At 42.5% G+C, this 10,719-nt stretch overlaps 1 long non-coding RNA gene across 1 annotated transcript; it reads left to right on the plus strand.

The window, feature by feature from the left end:
* The first annotated feature begins 480 nt into the window (after positions 1-480).
* Positions 481-3,391, plus strand: LOC140261562 (uncharacterized). The gene is made up of 3 exons (XR_011905737.1): positions 481-612; positions 1,188-1,287; positions 2,604-3,391. It is a non-coding gene; the product is annotated as an uncharacterized lncRNA (long non-coding RNA).
* The last annotated feature ends 7,328 nt before the right edge of the window (positions 3,392-10,719 follow it).

The following is a 10,719-nucleotide window of genomic DNA, read 5'->3' on the forward strand; positions in this document are numbered from 1 at the left end:
GGTTGTTGCCTCGTTGCTGTTCTCAGCCATGGCAACGATAACGGTGTGTTCGTGCTGCTGTTCCCATCTATTGCTTATGGCCAGGTACCGTGTATTGCAGTCAGTGCTATCAAAGCGCTTGAAAGAAGGCCTGCAGCTCTGACTCAGTGCAGTGTGAAGCCGGCAGTGTGTGTGACTATGAAATAGATGGTCGTCTATTGTTGGTTTACTTATGATATATAAAATTGCTGCTAATGTCCCCCTATAGCCCCCCATCATCCCATTGCCCCCTATAGCCCTCCATTGCTTAGGAGTGTGGGGGTGAGCCATGGAGTGGGGTGAGTGATCCCTTCCTTGTGGGGTGGGGTGAGTGTTCCCTTTCTTGTGGGGTGGGGTGAGTGTTCCCTTCCTTGTGGAGTGGGGTGAGTGATTCCTTCCTTGTGGGGTGGGGTGAGTGTTCCCTTCCTTATGGGGTGAGCCATGGAGTGGGGTGAGTGATCCTTTCCTTATTTTAAGGCTGTGTTTTTCTCTTTTTAGTGGATCCTGACCCCATTTCAGGGCTGGCAGCGGCAGGAGCAGCATCTGTACCTGATTGCTTCCTTGGGAGTGTGGGCTGTTTGTCTCTGGAATGAGGTGAGTGATTCCTTTATTTTGGGGCTGGGAGCTCTGTTTTTCTCAGGGGGTTGTGACCATATTTAAGGGGTGCCACCTGCAAGGGACACATATCTCCTTGCAGACTGTTTTCTGTGGGGTGAGCCCCGCTCCTCGGGAAGGGGTGAGTGATTCCTGCCTTATTGCAGGGCTGTGATCTGCCCCTGTTGGGGCTCATAGCTGCATTGGAAGGCTGGCAGCCATGAGGGCAGTATCTCTCCTTGGGGACTGCTTCCTTTGGAGTGTGGGGTGAGCTCTGGGCCTTGGATTGGGGTGAGGGGTTCTTTATGTCAGGGCTGTGCTGCCCTCATTTCTGGGGCAGCCTGACCACATTGCAGTGTCAGCAGCTGTAAGGGTGGTGTTTCTCCCTGGAGTTTGCCTCCTGCGGGCTGTGGGTGAGTGTTTGTCTTTGGGATGGGGTGAATGTTTTCTGCTTTGTTTCAGGGCTGTGAGCTCTGCCATTTTTAGGTATCCCGACCACTGCAGTGCCTGCTTGTGCAAAAGGTGCTGCCCTGCACATGTGGGTAGTGCCTTCATTGCTGTATTGTGTCCAACAGGTGCCAGCAGAGCCCTGAGAGATGTGCAGCTCCTGATGAGAACAGCGAGGAACAGAAACCTGCATTGCCTGGAATGGCCCTGAACCAGCTTTGCTGACCGGTAACTCTCAGCCCAGCAGATAAGAGCAGCGCACACTGACTGTGTTGGATCTGTTCCATACTGAGACCCAAGATAATGTTCCAGAGCTCATTTATGCACTTCAGTGCTTAATTCTTATTGCAGTGCCCTTCTTGCTGCCCCCAAATGCAGCCATTGCCTCTTGCCCCCCAAGTGCTGCCATCTCTCTCTGCCCCCCAAGTACAGCCTGTGTGTCGTGCCCCATAAGTGCCGCCATCACATTCTGCCCCCCAAGTTCGTTTCTGTTCCCCCATGGCTCCATTCAGTTCTTTATTGCTGCTGTTGCTCCTCCATTGCAGTTCTGCGTTGTGTCCACAAGGCGGCGCCGTTGTAGCTCCCATTGCTGTTAATAGGGCTGCAATGCAAAGGGAGATTCAGACTGCTGCTATTAATGTCCTCTATGGTCACTATGGGGTTTAATGGGCGCTATGGGGTTTTATGGGATCATTTGGGGCCTTTATGGGGTCTCTATGGGGTTTAATGGGGCCTTTGGGTGTCCGATGGGGTTTAATGGGGTCTTATGGGATCCCTATGGGGGTTTAATAAGGGCCTATGGGATGTTATGGGGTCCTTATGGGGTTTAATGGGGTCTTCTGGGATATTTATGGGCCATGATGTGTGTGTGTATATGTGTGTGTATATATGTGTGCATATGCCCCATAAGACCTCACTGGCCCCCATTAAACCCCATAGAGACGCAAAAGGACTACATAGAGACCCCATAGGCCCCATTTGAACCCCATAGAGACCCCATAGGCCCCATTTGGACCCCATAGGACCCCATAAGACCCTTTTGAACTCCATAGGACCCCATAGACGCCCCATAAGACCCCATAGGCCTCCATTAAACCCCATAGAGACCTGATGTGAGATGTGTGTCTGTGTGTGTCTGTGTGTGTCTGTGTGTGTCTGTGTGTGTCTGTGTGTGTCTGTGTGTGTCTGTGTGTGTCTGTGTGTGTCTGTGTGTGTCTGTGTGTGTCTGTGTGTGTCTGTGTGTGTCTGTGTGTGTCTGTGTGTGTCTGTGTGTGTCTGTGTGTGTCTGTGTGTGTCTGTGTGTGTCTGTATAATGGCCTTATATCCCATAGCTGGATGGCGTTTTGTCTTTATGCTGTTCCTGTTGTGTGTTGGTGCCTTTATGAGCCATCCCTGCCTTATACCCCATATCCATCCTGTTGTTCCTATTGCAGTGCTGATGCCTTTATTAACCATCCCTTATACCCCGTATCCATCCTGTTGTTCCTATTGCAGTGCTGATGCCTTTATTAATCCTCCCTACTTTCCATCCTCACATGCTGCAGGTTGGATTCCTCCACTGAGTCCAGATTGTTGCCGCTCCACATCCATGTGTGTCAGCTCAGCATCTGTGTGCACAATGAAACACCAGTCACCGATTGGCTGCAGGATCATCCCATTGGCTGCTGGACCCCATTGTGCACCACAGACCCCACTGTGTGCTGTAGGATCATCCCATTGGGTGTAGGATCATCCCATGGGCTGCAGGACCCCATTGTGTGCTGTAGGATCGTCCCATTGTGTGCTGTAGGATCATCCCATTGGCTGCTGGACCCCATTGTTTGCATTCTGCCACCAGGTGACCCGGCAATGTGAAGTTGTTCTCACTGTCTCATGACACCGTGGGAAATAACTTCAAGTTATGACTGGGGGCCTGAGGAAGAAGGCCAGGAGGTCCCAAGGGTCAGGCTGTGATCATTAGAATAGAAATCTAAGAGGTCTCCCAGGGGCACAGGCGAATCCAAGGCTCTGCAAAACTAAGATCTCAACTAAGTGTGGGCAGCTTGGGGATAAATACCTTAGAAAATGGAATGGATTGGAGACCATCCAGCTTCTGCCTTGGGAGACTTAACACTTCCTAGTTTAAGCTAGCCTTGAATGAACCAAAAGTAATAAAAAGTTCCTCAATCATCTGTTGTTCTGGGCTTTTCTGTTATGGTGTTTTCTAAGACTGCTTCTATTTCTTTTTGCTCTGTACGGAGATACTTGAGCCAGTGGTATGGGAATAAAAGCGACAGGATGGGTTTGGCAATTAAACACGTAAAAAGTTTCAATAAAGATCTACAAAAACGTGAGGATTCTCAGTAAAATATCTTTCATTCTGGAAAAGTCAAGGAAATCATGAAACCATAAGGAAGAAGAAAGAAGTTCTGTAACACACTGTGTGTGTGTGTATCTGCGTGAGTGTGTATCTGCGTGTGTGTGTATCTGCGTGAGTGTGTATCTGCGTGAGTGTATCTGCGTGAGTGTGTATCTGCGTGAGTGTGTATCTGCGTGAGTGTGTATCTGCGTGAGTGTGTATCTGCGTGAGTGTGTATCTGCGTGAGTATATGTATCTGCGTGAGTATATGTATCTGCGTGAGTATATGTATCTGCGTGAGTATATGTATCTGCGTGAGTGTGTATCTGCGTGAGTGTGTATCTGCGTGAGTGTGTATCTGCGTGAGTGTGTATCTGCGTGTATATCTGTGCGTGTATATATCTGTGTTTCCATATATCTGTGTGTGTATATCTGTGTTTGTATATATCTGTGTGTGTATCTGTGTGTGTATCTGTGTGTGCATGTCTGTGTGTGTATGTCTGTGTGTGTATATCTGTGTGTGTATATCTGTGTGTGTGTTTATATCTGTGTGTGTGAATATATCTGTTTGTATATCTGTGTGTGTTTATATCTGTGTGTGTGTATATCTGTGTGTGATTATATCTGTGTGTGATTATATCTGTGTGTGATTATATCTGTGTGTGTGTATATCTGTGTGTGTATATCTGTGTGTGTATATCTGTGTGAGTATATCTGTGTGAGTATATCTGTGTGAGTATATCTGTGTGAGTATATCTGTGTGAGTATATCTGTGTGAGTATATCTGTGTGAGTATATCTGTGTGAGTATATCTGTGTGAGTATATCTGTGTGAGTATATTTGAGGTTGTATCTTTGTGTGTATATATCCGAGTTTGTACATATTTGTGTGTATATATCTGTGTCTGTATATTTGTGTCTGTATATTTGTGCCTGTATATATCTGTCTGTATTTCTGTGTGTGTGTATATCTGTGTGTGTATATCCATGATTGTATATATCTCTGTGTGTATCTGTGTGTGTATATCTTTGCTTGTATATATCTCTGTGTGAGTATATCTGTGTGAGTATATTTGAGGTTGTATCTGTGTGTGTGTATGTGTTTGTGTATCTGTGTGTGTCTATATCTGTGAGTGTATATATCTGTGTGTGTATATCTGATAAGGAAAATGGTAAAATCCTCAGCCAATATGCTACTCATTTATCCCCTGTACAGCCCCAAACCATGTCCCATGTAGGGGTGTTAGACTTTGTGAAATCATAAACAGTAGAGTAAGACAAAAATAGTGCTGACATTGTTATTTAGTAGTTAATAAGTTGGTGATCATGAGACAGATGGAATGGACTGGTCTAGCTTGGATAGCTCGGATGAAAGAAGACCATGAGACAGATGGAATGGACTGGTCAAGACCGGATAGCTTAGATGAAAGAAGAATAACACGCGAAGCATGAAAACCGGCGCGAACCAGATCCTAAGATGGGAAACAGCATCGAGAAGAAGAACTGATGATCTATTAATAATTAGTCTTAAGAATGGATAACATAAGTGATGTAATGTTTTTCTGATCATATAAATATAGGACCTTCGTATAGCTTGAATGTCATTCACTAGGAGTGACCCGAGCTCTGTATGTCTGTTGTACTGAGCTTGTTAATAAAATCAACACTAGAGTACCCACGAGTTTGAGTCTCTCCCTGGTGTCCCTGTCCGCAACAATATCTGTGTCAGTATATATATGTGTGTGTGTATATAATTGTGTGTATAAATCTGTGTGTGTGTATATCTGTGTGTGTCTGTATCTCTGTGTGTATATCTCTGTGTGTGTGTATATCTGTGTGTATACCTGTGTGTGTATGTCTGTGTGTGTATATATCTGTATGTGTACATATCTGTGTGTGTATATCTGTGTTTGTATCTGTGTATTTGTATCTGTTTGCTTGTATCTGTGTGTTTGTATCTGTGTTTGTACCTGTGTGTGTATATTTGTGTTTATATCTGTGCGTATTTGCGTGTGTACACATCTGTGTGTGTATATATCTGTGTCTATATATCTTTGTATACCTTTGTAAGTATATCTGTGTTTGTATATATCTGTGTGTGTATCTGTGTTTCTGTATATATCTGTGTGTGTATATATGTGTTTGTATATATCTATGTGTGTATCAGTGTGTGTATGTCTGTGTGTGTATATATCTGTGTGTGTGTATATCTGTGTGTGTATAAATCTGTGTGTTTATATATGTTTTTGTATATCTGTGTGTGTTTATCTGTGTGTCTATATTTGTGTGTGTATATCTGTGTGTGTATATCTGTGTGTGTATCTGTGTGAGTATATTTGTGTTTGTATCTGTGTGTGTTTATCTGTGTGTACATATCTGTGTGTGTATATCTGTTTGTGTATATCTGTGTGTGTATATCTCTGTGTGTATATTTGTGTGTGTATATTTGTGTTTGTATCTGTGTGTGTACATATCTGTGTGTATATATCTGTGTCTGTATATATCTGTGTGTATATATCTTTGTGTGTATATCTGTGTGTGTATATCTGTGTTAGTATATATCTCTGTGTGTATTAGTGTGTGTATGTCTGTGTGTGTATATATCTGTGTGTGTATATATCTGTCTGTATATATCTGTGTGTGTGTATATCTGTGTTTGTATATCTATGTTTGTATTTATCTCTGTGTGTATATATCTGCGTGTATATATCTGTGTGTGTCTATATCTCTGTGTGTGTATTTATGTGTGTGTGTATTTATGTGTGTGTGTATATCTGCATGTGTATATAAATGTGTGTGTATATATCTGTGTGTCTATGTCTATGTGTGTGTATATCTGTGTGTGTATATCTGTGTGTGTATATCTGTGTTTGTATCTGTGTCTATATATCTCTGCGTGTATTTCTGTGTTTGAATATATCTTTGTGTGTATCAGTGTGTGTGTATGTCTTTGTGTGTATATATCTGTGTGTGTATATATCTGTATGTGTATATATCTGTATGTGTACGTATCTGTGTGTGTATATCTCTGTTTGTATCTGTGTGTTTGTATCTGTGTGTTTGTATCTGTGTGTGTATATCTGTGTGAGTATATTTGTGTTTATATCTGTATGTGTATATAACAGTGTGTGTATATATCCGTGTATGTATTTCTGTGTGTGAGTATATCTGTGTGTGTGTATCTGTGTGTTTATATATCTGTGTGTATATCTGTGTGTGTATATCTGTGTGTGTATATCTGTGTGTGTATATCTGTGTGCGTATATATCTGTTTGCGTATATATCTGTGTGCGTATATATCTGTGTGCGTATATATCTTTGTGCGTATATATCTGTGTGCGTATATCTGTGTGCGTATATCTGTGTGCGTATATCTGTGTGTGTATATATCTGTGTGTGTATATATCTGTGTGGGTATATCTGTGTGCGTATATATCTGTGTGTATATATCTGTGTGCGTATATATCTGTGTGTACATATCTGTGTGTGTGTATATCTGTGTGTGTATATCCGTGTGCTTATATATCTGTGTGAATATATCTGTGTGTGAATATATCTGTGTGTATATCTGTGCGTGTATATCTGTGTGCGTATATATCTGTGTGCGTATATCTGTGTGCGTATATATCTGTGTGTATATATCTGTGTGTGAGTATATCTGTGTGCGTGTGTCTATAAATGGGGGCGTGTCTGTAAATGTGGGGGTGTGTCTATAAATGTGGGGGTGTCTATAAATGTGGGGGTGCGTCTATAAATGGGGGTGTGTCTATCAAATGTGGGGGTGCGTCTATAAATGTGGGTGTGTGTCTATAAATGTGGGGGTGCGTCTATAAATGTGGGGGTGCATCTATCAAATGTGGGTGTGTGTCTATAAATGTGGGGGGGTGTCTATAAATGTGGGTGTGTCTATAAATGTGGGTGTGTCTATAAGTGTGTGTGTGTCTATAAGTGTGTGTGTGTCTATAAATGTGTGTGTGTCTACAAGTGTGTGTGTGTGTCTATAAGTGTGTGTGTGTCTATAAATGTGTGTTTGTGTCTATAAATGTGTGTGTGCGTCTATAAGTGTGTGTGTGTCTATAAATGTGTGTGTGTCTATAAATGTGTGTGTGCGTCTATAAGTGTGTGTGTGTGTCTATAAGTGTGTGTGTGTCTATAAGTGAGTGTGTGTCTTTAAATGTGTGTGTGTCTACAAGTGTGTGTGTGTGTCTATAAGTGTGTGTGTGTCTATAAGTGAGTGTGTGTCTATAAATGTGTGTGTGTCTACAAGTGTTTGTGTGTTTCTATAAGTGTGTGTGTGTCTATAAGTGTGTGTGTGTCTATAAGTGTGTGTGTGTGTCTATAAATGTGGGTGTGTCTATAAATGTGGGGGTGTCTATAAATGTGTGGGTGTCTATAAATGTGGGGGTGTGTCTATAAATGTGGGGGTGTGTCTATAAATGTGTGTGTCTATAAATGTGTGTGTGTGTGTCTATAAGTGTGTGTGTGTGTCTATAAGTGCGTGTGTGTGTCTAGAAGTGTGTGTGTGTCTATAAGTGTGTGTGTGTGTCTAGAAGTGTGTGTGTGTCTATAAGTGTGTGTGTGTCTATAAATGTGTGTGTGTCTACAAGTGTGTGTGTGTGTCTATAAGTGTGTGTGTGTCTATAAATGTGTGTTTGTGTATATAAATGTGTGTGTGCGTCTATAAGTGTGTGTGTGTGTCTATAAGTGCGTGTGTGTCTATAAGTGTGTGTGTGTCTATAAATGTGTGTGTGTCTACAAGTGTGTGTGTGTGTCTATAAGTGTGTGTGTGTCTATAAATGTGTGTTTGTGTCTATAAATGTGTGTGTGCGTCTATAAGTGTGTGTGTGTCTATAAATGTGTGTTTGTGTCTATAAATGTGTGTGTGCGTCTATAAGTGTGTGTGTGTGTCTATAAGTGTGTGTGTGTCTATAAGTGAGTGTGTGTCTTTAAATGTGTGTGTGTCTACAAGTGTGTGTGTGTGTCTATAAGTGTGTGTGCGTCTATAAGTGTGTGTGTGTGTCTATAAGTGCGTGCGTGTCTATAAGTGAGTGTGTGTCTATAAATGTGTGTGTGTCTACAAGTGTGTGTGTGTGTCTATAAGTGCGTGTGTGTCTATAAGTGTGTGTGTGCGTCTATAAATGTGTGTGTGTCTACAAGTGTGTGTGTGTCTATAAGTGTGGGTGTGTGTCTATAAGTGTGTGTGTGCGTCTATAAGTGTGTGTGTGTCTATAAGAGTGTGTGTGTGTCTATAAGTGTGTATGTGTCTGTGTGTTTGTCTATAAGTGTGGGGGGGTGTATATAAATGGGGGGGTGTGTCTATAAATGTGGGTGTGTCTATAAAATGTGGGGGCATGTCTATAAATGTGGGGGGGTGTCTATAAATGTGGGGGTGTGTCTATAAATGTGGGTGTGTCTATAATTGTGGGGGTGTGTCCCTAAATGTGGGGCTGTGTCTATGAATGTGGAGTTGTGTCTATAAATGTGGGGGTGTCTATAATTGTGGGGGTGTGTCCCTAAATGTGGGGGTGTCTATAAATGTGGGGGTGTCTATAAATGTGGGGGTGTGTCTATAAATGTGGGGGGGTGTCTATAAATGTGGGCGTGTCTCTAAATGTGGGCGTGTCTATAAATGTGGGGGCGTGTCTATAAATGTGGGTGTGTGTCTATAAATGTGGGTGTGTCTATAAATGTGGGGGGGTGTCTATAAATGTGGGTGTGTGTCTATAAATGTGGGGGGGTGTCTATAAATGTGGGTGTGTCTATAAGTGTGTGTGTGTGTCTATAAGTGTGTGGGTGTGTCTATAAGTGTTTGTGTGTCTATAAGTGTGTGTGTGTGTCTATAAATGTGTGTGTGTGTCTATAAGTGTGTGTGTGTGCCTATAAGTGTGTGGGTGTGTCTATAAGTGTTTGTGTGTCTATAAGTGTGTGTGTGTGTGTATAAATGTGTGTGTGTGTCTATAAGTGTGTGTGTGTGTCTATAAGTGTGTGGGTGTGTCTATAAGTGTTTGTGTGTTTCTATAAGTGTGTGTGTGTCTATAAGTGTGTGTGTGTCTATAAGTGTGTGTGTGTGTCTATAAATGTGGGGGGGTGTCTATAAATGTGGGTGTGTCTATAAATGTGTGGGTGTCTATAAATGTGGGGGTGTGTCTATAAATGTGGGGGTGTGTCTATAAATGTGTGTGTCTATAAATGTGTGTGTGTGTGTCTATAAGTGCGTGTGTGTCTATAAGTGTGTGTGTGTCTATAAATGTGTGTGTGTCTACAAGTGTGTGTGTGTGTCTATAAGTGTGTGTGTGTCTATAAATGTGTGTTTGTGTCTATAAATGTGTGTGTGCGTCTATAAGTGTGTGTGTGTGTCTATAAGTGCGTGTGTGTCTATAAATGTGTGTGTGTCTATAAATGTGTGTGTGTGTCTATAAATGTGTGTGTGTCTACAAGTGTGTGTGTGTGTCTATAAGTGCGTGTGTGTCTATAAGTGTGTGTGTGCGTCTATAAATGTGTGTGTGTCTACAAGTGTGTGTGTGTCTATAAGTGTGGGTGTGTCTATAAGTGTGTGTGTGCGTCTATAAGTGTGTGTGTGTCTATAAGAGTGTGTGTGTGTCTATAAGTGTGTGTGTGTCTGTGTGTTTGTCTATAAGTGTGGGGGGGTGTCTATAAATGGGGGTGTGTGTCTATAAATGTGGGGGTGTCTATAAATGTGGGGATGTGTCTATAAATGTGGGGGTGTGTCTATAAATGGGGGTGTGTCTATAAATGTGGGTGTGTCTATAAATGCGGTGGTGCGTCTATAAATGTGGGTGTGTCTATAAATGTGGGGGTGCGTCTATAAATGTGGGCGTGTCTATAAATGTGGGTGTGTCTATAAAATGTGGGGGCGTGTCTATAAATGTGGGGGGGTGTCTATAAATGTGGGTGTGTCTATAAATGTGGGTTTGTCTATAAATGTGGGGGTGTGTCTATAAATGTGGGTGTGTCTATAATTGTGGGGGTGTGTCCATAAATGTGGGGCTGTGTCTATAAATGTGGAGTTGTGTCTATAAATGTGGGGGTGTCTGTAAATGTGGGGGTGTCTATAAATGTGGGGGTGTGTCTATAAACGTGGGCGTGTCTATAAACGAGGGTGTGTCTATAAATGTGGGGGTGTGTCTATAAATGTGGGGGTGTCTATAAATGTGGGGGTGTCTATAATTGTGGGGGTGTGTCCATAAATGTGGGGCTGTGTCTATAAATGTGGAGTTGTGTCCATAAATGTGGGGGTGTCTATAAATGTGGTGGTGTCTGTAAATGTGGGGGTGTCTATAAATGTGGGGGTGTCTATAAATG

This window comes from Excalfactoria chinensis, chromosome 21 (genome assembly GCF_039878825.1).
Source record: "Excalfactoria chinensis isolate bCotChi1 chromosome 21, bCotChi1.hap2, whole genome shotgun sequence".
In the NCBI taxonomy this organism is placed as follows: Eukaryota; Metazoa; Chordata; class Aves; order Galliformes; family Phasianidae; genus Excalfactoria; species Excalfactoria chinensis.